Here is a 19,668-nt window from a genome sequence, read left to right as displayed (position 1 = left end):
GTGCGAGCACTGCAAGGGAGTACGAAGCTTTTTACGAGCGCGACTCAGGCCCCAGCCAAAGGCAGGACAAGACTCCCCATGTGTTTGTTTTAGCTAGCACTGCGGCCCTACTTTTGCATGGAAATCTAATCGCAAGCGTTCCAACTGGAAGAAAGAACAGTGTACAGAAACAGTGTTTTAGCTTCCGAAGACCTCCCTGTGCGTGGAAGCCGTTTAGGGTGTAGTGTGGATGAGAGTCACGGGACTTGTTCCATTTTGTAAAATCGGGGTAGAGACAGGCCCGTACAAATGGCAGCTCACCAATCAAATCATGGTTATGGGGCTAGTAGCATTGCCCAGGGGGTGCGTGCAGCCTGAAAGCCAGCCACCTAACTCGAAGGAAAAACTCGGTACAGAATCCGTGCTTATTGAAAACAGCCGCTCCTGAGGGTGGAAGCATTTTGTTGTGTGCATGCCTGAGAGCACTGCAAGGGAGTCCAAAGCTCATTACGAGTGAGACTCAGGCCCCAGCAAAGGCAAGACAAGACTCCCGGTGTGTTTCATTTAGCTAGCACAGCGGCCCTACTTCTGCATAGAAGTCGAATCGCTAGAATTCTAACTCGAAGAAACAAGAGTGTACAGAAACACTGTTTTATCTTCCGACGACCTCTCTGTGGGAGGAAGCCGTTTAGGGTGTACTGTGGGTGAGAGCCTGGGGATGAGTTCCATTTCGTAAAATCGGGGTAGAGACAGGCCGGTACAGAAGGCAGCTCACAAATCACATCATGGTTATGGGGCTAGTAGCGGTGCCCCAGGGGAGCGTGCAGGCTGAAATTCAGCCACCTACCTCGAAGGAAAAACTCGCTAGAGAATCCGTGCTTCCGCAAAAAGAGCCGCTCCGGAGGGTGGAAGCATTTTGTTGTGTGCGTGCGTGAGAGCACTGCCAGGGAGTCTAAAGCTCTTACGAATGAGACTCAGGCCCCACCAAAAGGCAGGACAAGACTCCCGGTGTGTTTGACCTAGCATGCACTGCGGCCCTACTTTTGCATTGAAGTCTAATCGGTAGGGTTCTAACTCGAACAAACAACAGTGTACAGAAACAGGGTTTTAGCTTCCGACGACCTCTCTGTGGGAGGAAGCCGTTTAGGGTGTACTGTGTGTGAGAGCCTGGGGATGGGTTCCATTTCGTAAAATCGGGGTAGAGACAGGCCGGAACAGAAGGCAGCTCACAAATCACATCATGTTTATGGGGCTAGGAGCGTGGCCACGGGGGAGCGTGCAGGCTGAAAGTCAGCCACCTAACACGAAGGAAACCTCGGTAGAGAATCCGTGCTTCAGCGACAACAGCCGCTACTGAGGGCGGAAGCATTTTGTTGTGTGCGTGCGTGAGAGCACTGAAAGGGATTCCAAACCTTTTCACGAGTGAAACTCAGGCCCCAGCAAAAGGCAGAACAACACTCCCCATGTGTTTGACTAAGCTAGCACAGCGGCCCTACTTTTGCATTGAAGTCTAATCAGTAGGGTTCTACTCGAACAAACAACAGTGTCCAGAAACAGGGTTTTAGCTTCCAATGACCTCTCTGTGGGAGGAAGAAGTTTCGGGTTTAGTTTGGGTGAGAGCCACAGGACTGGTTCCACTTCGGAAAATCGGGGTAGAGACAGGTCGGTACAGAAGGCAGCTCACAAATCACATCATGGTTATGGGGCTAGTAGCATTGCCCCGGGTTGTGCGTGGAGGCTGAAAGCCAGCCACCTAACTCGAAGGAAAAACTCGGTAGAGGATCTGTGCTTCATTGAAAACAGCCCCTCCTGAGGGTGGAAGCATTTTGTTGTGCGCATGCCTGAGAGCACTGCAAGGGAGTCCAAAGCTCTTTACGCGTGAGACTCAGGCCCCATCAAAGGCAAGACAAGACTCCCGGTGTGTTTCATTTAGCTAGCACAGTGGCCCTACTTTTGCATGGAAGTCTAATCGCTAGCATTCTAACTCGAAGAACCAACAGGGTACAGAAACAGTGTTTTAGCTTCCGACGACCTCTCTGTGGGAGGAAGCAGTTTAGGGTGTAGTGTGGGTGAGAGTCACGGGACTGGTGCCATTTCGTAAAATCGGGGTAGAGACAGGCCCGTACAAATGGCAGCTCACAAATCAAATCATGGTTATGGGGCTAGGAGCGTTGCCCCCGCGGAGTGCGCAGGCTGATATTCAGCCACCCATCTCGAAGGAAAAACTCGGTAGAGAATCTGTGCTTCATTGAAAACAGCCGCTCCTGAGGGTGGAATCCTTTAGTTGTGTGCGTGGGTGCGAGCACTGCAAGGGAGTACGAAGCTTTTTACGAGTGCGACTCAGGACCCAGCCAAAGGCAGGACAAGACTCCCCATGGGTTTGTTTTAGCTAGCACTGCGGCCCTACTTTTGCATGGAAATCTAATCGCAAGCGTTCCAACTGGAAGAAAGAACAGTGTACAGAAACAGTGTTTTAGCTTCCGAAGACCTCCCTGTGCGTGGAAGCCGTTTAGGGTGTAGTGTGGATGAGAGTCACGGGACTTGTTCCATTTTGTAAAATCGGGGTAGAGACAGGCCCGTACAAATGGCAGCTCACCAATCAAATCATGGTTATGGGGCTAGTAGCATTGCCCAGGGGGTGCGTGCAGCCTGAAAGCCAGCCACCTAACTCGAAGGAAAAACTCGGTACAGAATCCGTGCTTATTGAAAACAGCCGCTCCTGAGGGTGGAAGCATTTTGTTGTGTGCATGCCTGAGAGCACTGCAAGGGAGTCCAAAGCTCATTACGAGTGAGACTCAGGCCCCAGCAAAGGCAAGACAAGACTCCCGGTGTGTTTCATTTAGCTAGCACAGCGGCCCTACTTTTGCATAGAAGTCGAATCGCTAGAATTCTAACTCGAAGAAACAAGAGTGTACAGAAACACTGTTTTATCTTCCGACGACCTCTCTGTGGGAGGAAGCCGTTTAGGGTGTACTGTGGGTGAGAGCCTGGGGATGAGTTCCATTTCGTAAAATCGGGGTAGAGACAGGCCGGTACAGAAGGCAGCTCACAAATCACATCATGGTTATGGGGCTAGTAGCGGTGCCCCAGGGGAGCGTGCAGGCTGAAATTCAGCCACCTACCTCGAAGGAAAAACTCGCTAGAGAATCCGTGCTTCAGCAAAAAGAGCCGCTCCGGAGGGTGGAAGCATTTTGTTGTGTGCGTGCGTGAGAGCACTGCCAGGGAGTCTAAAGCTCTTACGAATGAGACTCAGGCCCCACCAAAAGGCAGGACAAGACTCCCGGTGTGTTTGACCTAGCATGCACTGCGGCCCTACTTTTGCATTGAAGTCTAATCGGTAGGGTTCTAACTCGAACAAACAACAGTGTACAGAAACAGGGTTTTAGCTTCCGACGACCTCTCTGTGGGAGGAAGCCGTTTAGGGTGTACTGTGTGTGAGAGCCTGGGGATGGGTTCCATTTCGTAAAATCGGGGTAGAGACAGGCCGGAACAGAAGGCAGCTCACAAATCACATCATGTTTATGGGGCTAGGAGCGTGGCCACGGGGGAGCGTGCAGGCTGAAAGTCAGCCACCTAACACGAAGGAAACCTCGGTAGAGAATCCGTGCTTCAGCGACAACAGCCGCTACTGAGGGCGGAAGCATTTTGTTGTGTGCGTGCGTGAGAGCACTGAAAGGGATTCCAAACCTTTTCACGAGTGAAACTCAGGCCCCAGCAAAAGGCAGAACAACACTCCCCATGTGTTTGACTAAGCTAGCACAGCGGCCCTACTTTTGCATTGAAGTCTAATCAGTAGGGTTCTACTCGAACAAACAACAGTGTCCAGAAACAGGGTTTTAGCTTCCAATGACCTCTCTGTGGGAGGAAGAAGTTTCGGGTTTAGTTTGGGTGAGAGCCACAGGACTGGTTCCACTTCGGAAAATCGGGGTAGAGACAGGTCGGTACAGAAGGCAGCTCACAAATCACATCATGGTTATGGGGCTAGTAGCATTGCCCCGGGTTGTGCGTGGAGGCTGAAAGCCAGCCACCTAACTCGAAGGAAAAACTCGGTAGAGGATCTGTGCTTCATTGAAAACAGCCCCTCCTGAGGGTGGAAGCATTTTGTTGTGCGCATGCCTGAGAGCACTGCAAGGGAGTCCAAAGCTCTTTACGCGTGAGACTCAGGCCCCATCAAAGGCAAGACAAGACTCCCGGTGTGTTTCATTTAGCTAGCACAGTGGCCCTACATTTGCATGGAAGTCTAATCGCTAGCATTCTAACTCGAAGAACCAACAGGGTACAGAAACAGTGTTTTAGCTTCCGACGACCTCTCTGTGGGAGGAAGCAGTTTAGGGTGTAGTGTCGGTGAGAGTCACGGGACTGGTGCCATTTCGTAAAATCGGGGTAGAGACAGGCCCGTACAAATGGCAGCTCACAAATCAAATCATGGTTATGGGGCTAGTAGCGTTGCCCCCGCGGAGTGCGCAGGCTGATATTCAGCCACCCATCTCGAAGGAAAAACTCGGTAGAGAATCTGTGCTTCATTGAAAACAGCCGCTCCTGAGGGTGGAATCCTTTAGTTGTGTGCGTGGGTGCGAGCACTGCAAGGGAGTACGAAGCTTTTTACGAGCGCGACTCAGGCCCCAGCCAAAGGCAGGACAAGACTCCCCATGGGTTTGTTTTAGCTAGCACTGCGGCCCTACTTTTGCATGGAAATCTAATCGCAAGCGTTCCAACTGGAAGAAAGAACAGTGTACAGAAACAGTGTTTTAGCTTCCGAAGACCTCCCTGTGCGTGGAAGCCGTTTAGGGTGTAGTGTGGATGAGAGTCACGGGACTTGTTCCATTTTGTAAAATCGGGGTAGAGACAGGCCCGTACAAATGGCAGCTCACCAATCAAATCATGGTTATGGGGCTAGTAGCATTGCCCAGGGGGTGCGTGCAGCCTGAAAGCCAGCCACCTAACTCGAAGGAAAAACTCGGTACAGAATCCGTGCTTATTGAAAACAGCCGCTCCTGAGGGTGGAAGCATTTTGTTGTGTGCATGCCTGAGAGCACTGCAAGGGAGTCCAAAGCTCATTACGAGTGAGACTCAGGCCCCAGCAAAGGCAAGACAAGACTCCCGGTGTGTTTCATTTAGCTAGCACAGCGGCCCTACTTTTGCATAGAAGTCGAATCGCTAGAATTCTAACTCGAAGAAACAAGAGTGTACAGAAACACTGTTTTATCTTCCGACGACCTCTCTGTGGGAGGAAGCCGTTTAGGGTGTACTGTGGGTGAGAGCCTGGGGATGAGTTCCATTTCGTAAAATCGGGGTAGAGACAGGCCGGTACAGAAGGCAGCTCACAAATCACATCATGGTTATGGGGCTAGTAGCGGTGCCCCAGGGGAGCGTGCAGGCTGAAATTCAGCCACCTACCTCGAAGGAAAAACTCGCTAGAGAATCCGTGCTTCCGCAAAAAGAGCCGCTCCGGAGGGTGGAAGCATTTTGTTGTGTGCGTGCGTGAGAGCACTGCCAGGGAGTCTAAAGCTCTTACGAATGAGACTCAGGCCCCACCAAAAGGCAGGACAAGACTCCCGGTGTGTTTGACCTAGCATGCACTGCGGCCCTACTTTTGCATTGAAGTCTAATCGGTAGGGTTCTAACTCGAACAAACAACAGTGTACAGAAACAGGGTTTTAGCTTCCGACGACCTCTCTGTGGGAGGAAGCCGTTTAGGGTGTACTGTGTGTGAGAGCCTGGGGATGGGTTCCATTTCGTAAAATCGGGGTAGAGACAGGCCGGAACAGAAGGCAGCTCACAAATCACATCATGTTTATGGGGCTAGGAGCGTGGCCACGGGGGAGCGTGCAGGCTGAAAGTCAGCCACCTAACACGAAGGAAACCTCGGTAGAGAATCCGTGCTTCAGCGACAACAGCCGCTACTGAGGGCGGAAGCATTTTGTTGTGTGCGTGCGTGAGAGCACTGAAAGGGATTCCAAACCTTTTCACGAGTGAAACTCAGGCCCCAGCAAAAGGCAGAACAACACTCCCCATGTGTTTGACTAAGCTAGCACAGCGGCCCTACTTTTGCATTGAAGTCTAATCAGTAGGGTTCTACTCGAACAAACAACAGTGTCCAGAAACAGGGTTTTAGCTTCCAATGACCTCTCTGTGGGAGGAAGAAGTTTCGGGTTTAGTTTGGGTGAGAGCCACAGGACTGGTTCCACTTCGGAAAATCGGGGTAGAGACAGGTCGGTACAGAAGGCAGCTCACAAATCACATCATGGTTATGGGGCTAGTAGCATTGCCCCGGGTTGTGCGTGGAGGCTGAAAGCCAGCCACCTAACTCGAAGGAAAAACTCGGTAGAGGATCTGTGCTTCATTGAAAACAGCCCCTCCTGAGGGTGGAAGCATTTTGTTGTGCGCATGCCTGAGAGCACTGCAAGGGAGTCCAAAGCTCTTTACGCGTGAGACTCAGGCCCCATCAAAGGCAAGACAAGACTCCCGGTGTGTTTCATTTAGCTAGCACAGTGGCCCTACATTTGCATGGAAGTCTAATCGCTAGCATTCTAACTCGAAGAACCAACAGGGTACAGAAACAGTGTTTTAGCTTCCGACGACCTCTCTGTGGGAGGAAGCAGTTTAGGGTGTAGTGTGGGTGAGAGTCACGGGACTGGTGCCATTTCGTAAAATCGGGGTAGAGACAGGCCCGTACAAATGGCAGCTCACAAATCAAATCATGGTTATGGGGCTAGTAGCGTTGCCCCCGCGGAGTGCGCAGGCTGATATTCAGCCACCCATCTCGAAGGAAAAACTCGGTAGAGAATCTGTGCTTCATTGAAAACAGCCGCTCCTGAGGGTGGAATCCTTTAGTTGTGTGCGTGGGTGCGAGCACTGCAAGGGAGTACGAAGCTTTTTACGAGCGCGACTCAGGCCCCAGCCAAAGGCAGGACAAGACTCCCCATGGGTTTGTTTTAGCTAGCACTGCGGCCCTACTTTTGCATGGAAATCTAATCGCAAGCGTTCCAACTGGAAGAAAGAACAGTGTACAGAAACAGTGTTTTAGCTTCCGAAGACCTCCCTGTGCGTGGAAGCCGTTTAGGGTGTAGTGTGGATGAGAGTCACGGGACTTGTTCCATTTTGTAAAATCGGGGTAGAGACAGGCCCGTACAAATGGCAGCTCACCAATCAAATCATGGTTATGGGGCTAGTAGCATTGCCCAGGGGGTGCGTGCAGCCTGAAAGCCAGCCACCTAACTCGAAGGAAAAACTCGGTACAGAATCCGTGCTTATTGAAAACAGCCGCTCCTGAGGGTGGAAGCATTTTGTTGTGTGCATGCCTGAGAGCACTGCAAGGGAGTCCAAAGCTCATTACGAGTGAGACTCAGGCCCCAGCAAAGGCAAGACAAGACTCCCGGTGTGTTTCATTTAGCTAGCACAGCGGCCCTACTTTTGCATAGAAGTCGAATCGCTAGAATTCTAACTCGAAGAAACAAGAGTGTACAGAAACACTGTTTTATCTTCCGACGACCTCTCTGTGGGAGGAAGCCGTTTAGGGTGTACTGTGGGTGAGAGCCTGGGGATGAGTTCCATTTCGTAAAATCGGGGTAGAGACAGGCCGGTACAGAAGGCAGCTCACAAATCACATCATGGTTATGGGGCTAGTAGCGGTGCCCCAGGGGAGCGTGCAGGCTGAAATTCAGCCACCTACCTCGAAGGAAAAACTCGCTAGAGAATCCGTGCTTCCGCAAAAAGAGCCGCTCCGGAGGGTGGAAGCATTTTGTTGTGTGCGTGCGTGAGAGCACTGCCAGGGAGTCTAAAGCTCTTACGAATGAGACTCAGGCCCCACCAAAAGGCAGGACAAGACTCCCGGTGTGTTTGACCTAGCATGCACTGCGGCCCTACTTTTGCATTGAAGTCTAATCGGTAGGGTTCTAACTCGAACAAACAACAGTGTACAGAAACAGGGTTTTAGCTTCCGACGACCTCTCTGTGGGAGGAAGCCGTTTAGGGTGTACTGTGTGTGAGAGCCTGGGGATGGGTTCCATTTCGTAAAATCGGGGTAGAGACAGGCCGGAACAGAAGGCAGCTCACAAATCACATCATGTTTATGGGGCTAGGAGCGTGGCCACGGGGGAGCGTGCAGGCTGAAAGTCAGCCACCTAACACGAAGGAAACCTCGGTAGAGAATCCGTGCTTCAGCGACAACAGCCGCTACTGAGGGCGGAAGCATTTTGTTGTGTGCGTGCGTGAGAGCACTGAAAGGGATTCCAAACCTTTTCACGAGTGAAACTCAGGCCCCAGCAAAAGGCAGAACAACACTCCCCATGTGTTTGACTAAGCTAGCACAGCGGCCCTACTTTTGCATTGAAGTCTAATCAGTAGGGTTCTACTCGAACAAACAACAGTGTCCAGAAACAGGGTTTTAGCTTCCAATGACCTCTCTGTGGGAGGAAGAAGTTTCGGGTTTAGTTTGGGTGAGAGCCACAGGACTGGTTCCACTTCGGAAAATCGGGGTAGAGACAGGTCGGTACAGAAGGCAGCTCACAAATCACATCATGGTTATGGGGCTAGTAGCATTGCCCCGGGTTGTGCGTGGAGGCTGAAAGCCAGCCACCTAACTCGAAGGAAAAACTCGGTAGAGGATCTGTGCTTCATTGAAAACAGCCCCTCCTGAGGGTGGAAGCATTTTGTTGTGCGCATGCCTGAGAGCACTGCAAGGGAGTCCAAAGCTCTTTACGCGTGAGACTCAGGCCCCATCAAAGGCAAGACAAGACTCCCGGTGTGTTTCATTTAGCTAGCACAGTGGCCCTACATTTGCATGGAAGTCTAATCGCTAGCATTCTAACTCGAAGAACCAACAGGGTACAGAAACAGTGTTTTAGCTTCCGACGACCTCTCTGTGGGAGGAAGCAGTTTAGGGTGTAGTGTGGGTGAGAGTCACGGGACTGGTGCCATTTCGTAAAATCGGGGTAGAGACAGGCCCGTACAAATGGCAGCTCACAAATCAAATCATGGTTATGGGGCTAGTAGCGTTGCCCCCGCGGAGTGCGCAGGCTGATATTCAGCCACCCATCTCGAAGGAAAAACTCGGTAGAGAATCTGTGCTTCATTGAAAACAGCCGCTCCTGAGGGTGGAATCCTTTAGTTGTGTGCGTGGGTGCGAGCACTGCAAGGGAGTACGAAGCTTTTTACGAGCGCGACTCAGGCCCCAGCCAAAGGCAGGACAAGACTCCCCATGGGTTTGTTTTAGCTAGCACTGCGGCCCTACTTTTGCATGGAAATCTAATCGCAAGCGTTCCAACTGGAAGAAAGAACAGTGTACAGAAACAGTGTTTTAGCTTCCGAAGACCTCCCTGTGCGTGGAAGCCGTTTAGGGTGTAGTGTGGATGAGAGTCACGGGACTTGTTCCATTTTGTAAAATCGGGGTAGAGACAGGCCCGTACAAATGGCAGCTCACCAATCAAATCATGGTTATGGGGCTAGTAGCATTGCCCAGGGGGTGCGTGCAGCCTGAAAGCCAGCCACCTAACTCGAAGGAAAAACTCGGTACAGAATCCGTGCTTATTGAAAACAGCCGCTCCTGAGGGTGGAAGCATTTTGTTGTGTGCATGCCTGAGAGCACTGCAAGGGAGTCCAAAGCTCATTACGAGTGAGACTCAGGCCCCAGCAAAGGCAAGACAAGACTCCCGGTGTGTTTCATTTAGCTAGCACAGCGGCCCTACTTTTGCATAGAAGTCGAATCGCTAGAATTCTAACTCGAAGAAACAAGAGTGTACAGAAACACTGTTTTATCTTCCGACGACCTCTCTGTGGGAGGAAGCCGTTTAGGGTGTACTGTGGGTGAGAGCCTGGGGATGAGTTCCATTTCGTAAAATCGGGGTAGAGACAGGCCGGTACAGAAGGCAGCTCACAAATCACATCATGGTTATGGGGCTAGTAGCGGTGCCCCAGGGGAGCGTGCAGGCTGAAATTCAGCCACCTACCTCGAAGGAAAAACTCGCTAGAGAATCCGTGCTTCCGCAAAAAGAGCCGCTCCGGAGGGTGGAAGCATTTTGTTGTGTGCGTGCGTGAGAGCACTGCCAGGGAGTCTAAAGCTCTTACGAATGAGACTCAGGCCCCACCAAAAGGCAGGACAAGACTCCCGGTGTGTTTGACCTAGCATGCACTGCGGCCCTACTTTTGCATTGAAGTCTAATCGGTAGGGTTCTAACTCGAACAAACAACAGTGTACAGAAACAGGGTTTTAGCTTCCGACGACCTCTCTGTGGGAGGAAGCCGTTTAGGGTGTACTGTGTGTGAGAGCCTGGGGATGGGTTCCATTTCGTAAAATCGGGGTAGAGACAGGCCGGAACAGAAGGCGGCTCACAAATCACATCATGTTTATGGGGCTAGGAGCGTGGCCACGGGGGAGCGTGCAGGCTGAAAGTCAGCCACCTAACACGAAGGAAACCTCGGTAGAGAATCCGTGCTTCAGCGACAACAGCCGCTACTGAGGGCGGAAGCATTTTGTTGTGTGCGTGCGTGAGAGCACTGAAAGGGATTCCAAACCTTTTCACGAGTGAAACTCAGGCCCCAGCAAAAGGCAGAACAACACTCCCCATGTGTTTGACTAAGCTAGCACAGCGGCCCTACTTTTGCATTGAAGTCTAATCAGTAGGGTTCTACTCGAACAAACAACAGTGTCCAGAAACAGGGTTTTAGCTTCCAATGACCTCTCTGTGGGAGGAAGAAGTTTCGGGTTTAGTTTGGGTGAGAGCCACAGGACTGGTTCCACTTCGGAAAATCGGGGTAGAGACAGGTCGGTACAGAAGGCAGCTCACAAATCACATCATGGTTATGGGGCTAGTAGCATTGCCCCGGGTTGTGCGTGGAGGCTGAAAGCCAGCCACCTAACTCGAAGGAAAAACTCGGTAGAGGATCTGTGCTTCATTGAAAACAGCCCCTCCTGAGGGTGGAAGCATTTTGTTGTGCGCATGCCTGAGAGCACTGCAAGGGAGTCCAAAGCTCTTTACGCGTGAGACTCAGGCCCCATCAAAGGCAAGACAAGACTCCCGGTGTGTTTCATTTAGCTAGCACAGTGGCCCTACTTTTGCATGGAAGTCTAATCGCTAGCATTCTAACTCGAAGAACCAACAGGGTACAGAAACAGTGTTTTAGCTTCCGACGACCTCTCTGTGGGAGGAAGCAGTTTAGGGTGTAGTGTGGGTGAGAGTCACGGGACTGGTGCCATTTCGTAAAATCGGGGTAGAGACAGGCCCGTACAAATGGCAGCTCACAAATCAAATCATGGTTATGGGGCTAGGAGCGTTGCCCCCGCGGAGTGCGCAGGCTGATATTCAGCCACCCATCTCGAAGGAAAAACTCGGTAGAGAATCTGTGCTTCATTGAAAACAGCCGCTCCTGAGGGTGGAATCCTTTAGTTGTGTGCGTGGGTGCGAGCACTGCAAGGGAGTACGAAGCTTTTTACGAGTGCGACTCAGGACCCAGCCAAAGGCAGGACAAGACTCCCCATGTGTTTGTTTTAGCTAGCACTGCGGCCCTACTTTTGCATGGAAATCTAATCGCAAGCGTTCCAACTGGAAGAAAGAACAGTGTACAGAAACAGTGTTTTAGCTTCCGAAGACCTCCCTGTGCGTGGAAGCCGTTTAGGGTGTAGTGTGGATGAGAGTCACGGGACTTGTTCCATTTTGTAAAATCGGGGTAGAGACAGGCCCGTACAAATGGCAGCTCACCAATCAAATCATGGTTATGGGGCTAGTAGCATTGCCCAGGGGGTGCGTGCAGCCTGAAAGCCAGCCACCTAACTCGAAGGAAAAACTCGGTACAGAATCCGTGCTTATTGAAAACAGCCGCTCCTGAGGGTGGAAGCATTTTGTTGTGTGCATGCCTGAGAGCACTGCAAGGGAGTCCAAAGCTCATTACGAGTGAGACTCAGGCCCCAGCAAAGGCAAGACAAGACTCCCGGTGTGTTTCATTTAGCTAGCACAGCGGCCCTACTTTTGCATAGAAGTCGAATCGCTAGAATTCTAACTCGAAGAAACAAGAGTGTACAGAAACACTGTTTTATCTTCCGACGACCTCTCTGTGGGAGGAAGCCGTTTAGGGTGTACTGTGGGTGAGAGCCTGGGGATGAGTTCCATTTCGTAAAATCGGGGTAGAGACAGGCCGGTACAGAAGGCAGCTCACAAATCACATCATGGTTATGGGGCTAGTAGCGTTGCCCCAGGGGAGCGTGCAGGCTGAAATTCAGCCACCTACCTCGAAGGAAAAACTCGCTAGAGAATCCGTGCTTCAGCAAAAAGAGCCGCTCCGGAGGGTGGAAGCATTTTGTTGTGTGCGTGCGTGAGAGCACTGCCAGGGAGTCTAAAGCTCTTACGAATGAGACTCAGGCCCCACCAAAAGGCAGGACAAGACTCCCGGTGTGTTTGACCTAGCATGCACTGCGGCCCTACTTTTGCATTGAAGTCTAATCGGTAGGGTTCTAACTCGAACAAACAACAGTGTACAGAAACAGGGTTTTAGCTTCCGACGACCTCTCTGTGGGAGGAAGCCGTTTAGGGTGTACTGTGTGTGAGAGCCTGGGGATGGGTTCCATTTCGTAAAATCGGGGTAGAGACAGGCCGGAACAGAAGGCAGCTCACAAATCACATCATGTTTATGGGGCTAGGAGCGTGGCCACGGGGGAGCGTGCAGGCTGAAAGTCAGCCACCTAACACGAAGGAAACCTCGGTAGAGAATCCGTGCTTCAGCGACAACAGCCGCTACTGAGGGCGGAAGCATTTTGTTGTGTGCGTGCGTGAGAGCACTGAAAGGGATTCCAAACCTTTTCACGAGTGAAACTCAGGCCCCAGCAAAAGGCAGAACAACACTCCCCATGTGTTTGACTAAGCTAGCACAGCGGCCCTACTTTTGCATTGAAGTCTAATCAGTAGGGTTCTACTCGAACAAACAACAGTGTCCAGAAACAGGGTTTTAGCTTCCAATGACCTCTCTGTGGGAGGAAGAAGTTTCGGGTTTAGTTTGGGTGAGAGCCACAGGACTGGTTCCACTTCGGAAAATCGGGGTAGAGACAGGTCGGTACAGAAGGCAGCTCACAAATCACATCATGGTTATGGGGCTAGTAGCATTGCCCCGGGTTGTGCGTGGAGGCTGAAAGCCAGCCACCTAACTCGAAGGAAAAACTCGGTAGAGGATCTGTGCTTCATTGAAAACAGCCCCTCCTGAGGGTGGAAGCATTTTGTTGTGCGCATGCCTGAGAGCACTGCAAGGGAGTCCAAAGCTCTTTACGCGTGAGACTCAGGCCCCATCAAAGGCAAGACAAGACTCCCGGTGTGTTTCATTTAGCTAGCACAGTGGCCCTACTTTTGCATGGAAGTCTAATCGCTAGCATTCTAACTCGAAGAACCAACAGGGTACAGAAACAGTGTTTTAGCTTCCGACGACCTCTCTGTGGGAGGAAGCAGTTTAGGGTGTAGTGTGGGTGAGAGTCACGGGACTGGTGCCATTTCGTAAAATCGGGGTAGAGACAGGCCCGTACAAATGGCAGCTCACAAATCAAATCATGGTTATGGGGCTAGTAGCGTTGCCCCCGCGGAGTGCGCAGGCTGATATTCAGCCACCCATCTCGAAGGAAAAACTCGGTAGAGAATCTGTGCTTCATTGAAAACAGCCGCTCCTGAGGGTGGAATCCTTTAGTTGTGTGCGTGGGTGCGAGCACTGCAAGGGAGTACGAAGCTTTTTACGAGCGCGACTCATGCCCCAGCCAAAGGCAGGACAAGACTCCCCATGTGTTTGTTTTAGCTAGCACTGCGGCCCTACTTTTGCATGGAAATCTAATCGCAAGCGTTCCAACTGGAAGAAAGAACAGTGTACAGAAACAGTGTTTTAGCTTCCGAAGACCTCCCTGTGCGTGGAAGCCGTTTAGGGTGTAGTGTGGATGAGAGTCACGGGACTTGTTCCATTTTGTAAAATCGGGGTAGAGACAGGCCCGTACAAATGGCAGCTCACCAATCAAATCATGGTTATGGGGCTAGTAGCATTGCCCAGGGGGTGCGTGCAGCCTGAAAGCCAGCCACCTAACTCGAAGGAAAAACTCGGTACAGAATCCGTGCTTATTGAAAACAGCCGCTCCTGAGGGTGGAAGCATTTTGTTGTGTGCATGCCTGAGAGCACTGCAAGGGAGTCCAAAGCTCATTACGAGTGAGACTCAGGCCCCAGCAAAGGCAAGACAAGACTCCCGGTGTGTTTCATTTAGCTAGCACAGCGGCCCTACTTTTGCATAGAAGTCGAATCGCTAGAATTCTAACTCGAAGAAACAAGAGTGTACAGAAACACTGTTTTATCTTCCGACGACCTCTCTGTGGGAGGAAGCCGTTTAGGGTGTACTGTGGGTGAGAGCCTGGGGATGAGTTCCATTTCGTAAAATCGGGGTAGAGACAGGCCGGTACAGAAGGCAGCTCACAAATCACATCATGGTTATGGGGCTAGTAGCGTTGCCCCAGGGGAGCGTGCAGGCTGAAATTCAGCCACCTACCTCGAAGGAAAAACTCGCTAGAGAATCCGTGCTTCAGCAAAAAGAGCCGCTCTGGAGGGTGGAAGCATTTTGTTGTGTGCGTGCGTGAGAGCACTGCCAGGGAGTCTAAAGCTCTTACGAATGAGACTCAGGCCCCACCAAAAGGCAGGACAAGACTCCCGGTGTGTTTGACCTAGCATGCACTGCGGCCCTACTTTTGCATTGAAGTCTAATCGGTAGGGTTCTAACTCGAACAAACAACAGTGTACAGAAACAGGGTTTTAGCTTCCGACGACCTCTCTGTGGGAGGAAGCCGTTTAGGGTGTACTGTGTGTGAGAGCCTGGGGATGGGTTCCATTTCGTAAAATCGGGGTAGAGACAGGCCGGAACAGAAGGCAGCTCACAAATCACATCATGTTTATGGGGCTAGGAGCGTGGCCACGGGGGAGCGTGCAGGCTGAAAGTCAGCCACCTAACACGAAGGAAACCTCGGTAGAGAATCCGTGCTTCAGCGACAACAGCCGCTACTGAGGGCGGAAGCATTTTGTTGTGTGCGTGCGTGAGAGCACTGAAAGGGATTCCAAACCTTTTCACGAGTGAAACTCAGGCCCCAGCAAAAGGCAGAACAACACTCCCCATGTGTTTGACTAAGCTAGCACAGCGGCCCTACTTTTGCATTGAAGTCTAATCAGTAGGGTTCTACTCGAACAAACAACAGTGTCCAGAAACAGGGTTTTAGCTTCCAATGACCTCTCTGTGGGAGGAAGAAGTTTCGGGTTTAGTTTGGGTGAGAGCCACAGGACTGGTTCCACTTCGGAAAATCGGGGTAGAGACAGGTCGGTACAGAAGGCAGCTCACAAATCACATCATGGTTATGGGGCTAGTAGCATTGCCCCGGGTTGTGCGTGGAGGCTGAAAGCCAGCCACCTAACTCGAAGGAAAAACTCGGTAGAGGATCTGTGCTTCATTGAAAACAGCCCCTCCTGAGGGTGGAAGCATTTTGTTGTGCGCATGCCTGAGAGCACTGCAAGGGAGTCCAAAGCTCTTTACGCGTGAGACTCAGGCCCCATCAAAGGCAAGACAAGACTCCCGGTGTGTTTCATTTAGCTAGCACAGTGGCCCTACTTTTGCATGGAAGTCTAATCGCTAGCATTCTAACTCGAAGAACCAACAGGGTACAGAAACAGTGTTTTAGCTTCCGACGACCTCTCTGTGGGAGGAAGCAGTTTAGGGTGTAGTGTGGGTGAGAGTCACGGGACTGGTGCCATTTCGTAAAATCGGGGTAGAGACAGGCCCGTACAAATGGCAGCTCACAAATCAAATCATGGTTATGGGGCTAGTAGCGTTGCCCCCGCGGAGTGCGCAGGCTGATATTCAGCCACCCATCTCGAAGGAAAAACTCGGTAGAGAATCTGTGCTTCATTGAAAACAGCCGCTCCTGAGGGTGGAATCCTTTAGTTGTGTGCGTGGGTGCGAGCACTGCAAGGGAGTACGAAGCTTTTTACGAGCGCGACTCAGGCCCCAGCCAAAGGCAGGACAAGACTCCCCATGGGTTTGTTTTAGCTAGCACTGCGGCCCTACTTTTGCATGGAAATCTAATCGCAAGCGTTCCAACTGGAAGAAAGAACAGTGTACAGAAACAGTGTTTTAGCTTCCGAAGCCCTCCCTGTGCGTGGAAGCCGTTTAGGGTGTAGTGTGGATGAGAGTCACGGGACTTGTTCCATTTTGTAAAATCGGGGTAGAGACAGGCCCGTACAAATGGCAGCTCACCAATCAAATCATGGTTATGGGGCTAGTAGCATTGCCCAGGGGGTGCGTGCAGCCTGAAAGCCAGCCACCTAACTCGAAGGAAAAACTCGGTACAGAATCCGTGCTTATTGAAAACAGCCGCTCCTGAGGGTGGAAGCATTTTGTTGTGTGCATGCCTGAGAGCACTGCAAGGGAGTCCAAAGCTCATTACGAGTGAGACTCAGGCCCCAGCAAAGGCAAGACAAGACTCCCGGTGTGTTTCATTTAGCTAGCACAGCGGCCCTACTTTTGCATAGAAGTCGAATCGCTAGAATTCTAACTCGAAGAAACAAGAGTGTACAGAAACACTGTTTTATCTTCCGACGACCTCTCTGTGGGAGGAAGCCGTTTAGGGTGTACTGTGGGTGAGAGCCTGGGGATGAGTTCCATTTCGTAAAATCGGGGTAGAGACAGGCCGGTACAGAAGGCAGCTCACAAATCACATCATGGTTATGGGGCTAGTAGCGTTGCCCCAGGGGAGCGTGCAGGCTGAAATTCAGCCACCTACCTCGAAGGAAAAACTCGCTAGAGAATCCGTGCTTCAGCAAAAAGAGCCGCTCCGGAGGGTGGAAGCATTTTGTTGTGTGCATGCGTGAGAGCACTGCCAGGGAGTCTAAAGCTCTTACGAATGAGACTCAGGCCCCACCAAAAGGCAGGACAAGACTCCCGGTGTGTTTGACCTAGCATGCACTGCGGCCCTACTTTTGCATTGAAGTCTAATCGGTAGGGTTCTAACTCGAACAAACAACAGTGTACAGAAACAGGGTTTTAGCTTCCGACGACCTCTCTGTGGGAGGAAGCCGTTTAGGGTGTACTGTGTGTGAGAGCCTGGGGATGGGTTCCATTTCGTAAAATCGGGGTAGAGACAGGCCGGAACAGAAGGCAGCTCACAAATCACATCATGTTTATGGGGCTAGGAGCGTGGCCACGGGGGAGCGTGCAGGCTGAAAGTCAGCCACCTAACACGAAGGAAACCTCGGTAGAGAATCCGTGCTTCAGCGACAACAGCCGCTACTGAGGGCGGAAGCATTTTGTTGTGTGCGTGCGTGAGAGCACTGAAAGGGATTCCAAACCTTTTCACGAGTGAAACTCAGGCCCCAGCAAAAGGCAGAACAACACTCCCCATGTGTTTGACTAAGCTAGCACAGCGGCCCTACTTTTGCATTGAAGTCTAATCAGTAGGGTTCTACTCGAACAAACAACAGTGTCCAGAAACAGGGTTTTAGCTTCCAATGACCTCTCTGTGGGAGGAAGAAGTTTCGGGTTTAGTTTGGGTGAGAGCCACAGGACTGGTTCCACTTCGGAAAATCGGGGTAGAGACAGGTCGGTACAGAAGGCAGCTCACAAATCACATCATGGTTATGGGGCTAGTAGCATTGCCCCGGGTTGTGCGTGGAGGCTGAAAGCCAGCCACCTAACTCGAAGGAAAAACTCGGTAGAGGATCTGTGCTTCATTGAAAACAGCCCCTCCTGAGGGTGGAAGCATTTTGTTGTGCGCATGCCTGAGAGCACTGCAAGGGAGTCCAAAGCTCTTTACGCGTGAGACTCAGGCCCCATCAAAGGCAAGACAAGACTCCCGGTGTGTTTCATTTAGCTAGCACAGTGGCCCTACTTTTGCATGGAAGTCTAATCGCTAGCATTCTAACTCGAAGAACCAACAGGGTACAGAAACAGTGTTTTAGATTCCGACGACCTCTCTGTGGGAGGAAGCAGTTTAGGGTGTAGTGTGGGTGAGAGTCACGGGACTGGTGCCATTTCGTAAAATCGGGGTAGAGACAGGCCCGTACAAATGGCAGCTCACAAATCAAATCATGGTTATGGGGCTAGTAGCGTTGCCCCCGCGGAGTGCGCAGGCTGATATTCAGCCACCCATCTCGAAGGAAAAACTCGGTAGAGAATCTGTGCTTCATTGAAAACAGCCGCTCCTGAGGGTGGAATCCTTTAGTTGTGTGCGTGGGTGCGAGCACTGCAAGGGAGTACGAAGCTTTTTACGAGCGCGACTCAGGCCCCAGCCAAAGGCAGGACAAGACTCCCCATGGGTTTGTTTTAGCTAGCACTGCGGCCCTACTTTTGCATGGAAATCTAATCGCAAGCGTTCCAACTGGAAGAAAGAACAGTGTACAGAAACAGTGTTTTAGCTTCCGAAGACCTCCCTGTGCGTGGAAGCCGTTTAGGGTGTAGTGTGGATGAGAGTCACGGGACTTGTTCCATTTTGTAAAATCGGGGTAGAGACAGGCCCGTACAAATGGCAGCTCACCAATCAAATCATGGTTATGGGGCTAGTAGCATTGCCCAGGGGGTGCGTGCAGCCTGAAAGCCAGCCACCTAACTCGAAGGAAAAACTCGGTACAGAATCCGTGCTTATTGAAAACAGCCGCTCCTGAGGGTGGAAGCATTTTGTTGTGTGCATGCCTGAGAGCACTGCAAGGGAGTCCAAAGCTCATTACGAGTGAGACTCAGGCCCCAGCAAAGGCAAGACAAGACTCCCGGTGTGTTTCATTTAGCTAGCACAGCGGCCCTACTTTTGCATAGAAGTCGAATCGCTAGAATTCTAACTCGAAGAAACAAGAGTGTACAGAAACACTGTTTTATCTTCCGACGACCTCTCTGTGGGAGGAAGCCGTTTAGGGTGTACTGTGGGTGAGAGCCTGGGGATGAGTTCCATTTCGTAAAATCGGGGTAGAGACAGGCCGGTACAGATGGCAGCTCACAAATCACATCATGGTTATGGGGCTAGTAGCGGTGCCCCAGGGGAGCGTGCAGGCTGAAATTCAGCCACCTACCTCGAAGGAAAAACTCGCTAGAGAATCCGTGCTTCAGCAAAAAGAGCCGCTCCGGAGGGTGGAAGCATTTTGTTGTGTGCGTGCGTGAGAGCACTGCCAGGGAGTCTAAAGCTCTTACGAATGAGACTCAGGCCCCACCAAAAGGCAGGACAAGACTCCCGGTGTGTTTGACCTAGCATGCACTGCGGCCCTACTTTTGCATTGAAGTCTAATCGGTAGGGTTCTAACTCGAACAAACAACAGTGTACAGAAACAGGGTTTTAGCTTCCGACGACCTCTCTGTGGGAGGAAGCCGTTTAGGGTGTACTGTGTGTGAGAGCCTGGGGATGGGTTCCATTTCGTAAAATCGGGGTAGAGACAGGCCGGAACAGAAGGCAGCTCACAAATCACATCATGTTTATGGGGCTAGGAGCGTGGCCACGGGGGAGCGTGCAGGCTGAAAGTCAGCCACCTAACACGAAGGAAACCTCGGTAGAGAATCCGTGCTTCAGCGACAACAGCCGCTACTGAGGGCGGAAGCATTTTGTTGTGTGCGTGCGTGAGAGCACTGAAAGGGATTCCAAACCTTTTCACGAGTGAAACTCAGGCCCCAGCAAAAGGCAGAACAACACTCCCCATGTGTTTGACTAAGCTAGCACAGCG

The sequence above is a fragment of the Halichoerus grypus genome, chromosome X, assembly GCF_964656455.1.
Source record: "Halichoerus grypus chromosome X, mHalGry1.hap1.1, whole genome shotgun sequence".
NCBI classification, from domain to species: domain Eukaryota; kingdom Metazoa; phylum Chordata; class Mammalia; order Carnivora; family Phocidae; genus Halichoerus; species Halichoerus grypus.
The sequence above is the reverse complement of the archived record's forward strand: the minus strand, read 5'-3'. Positions refer to the sequence as shown.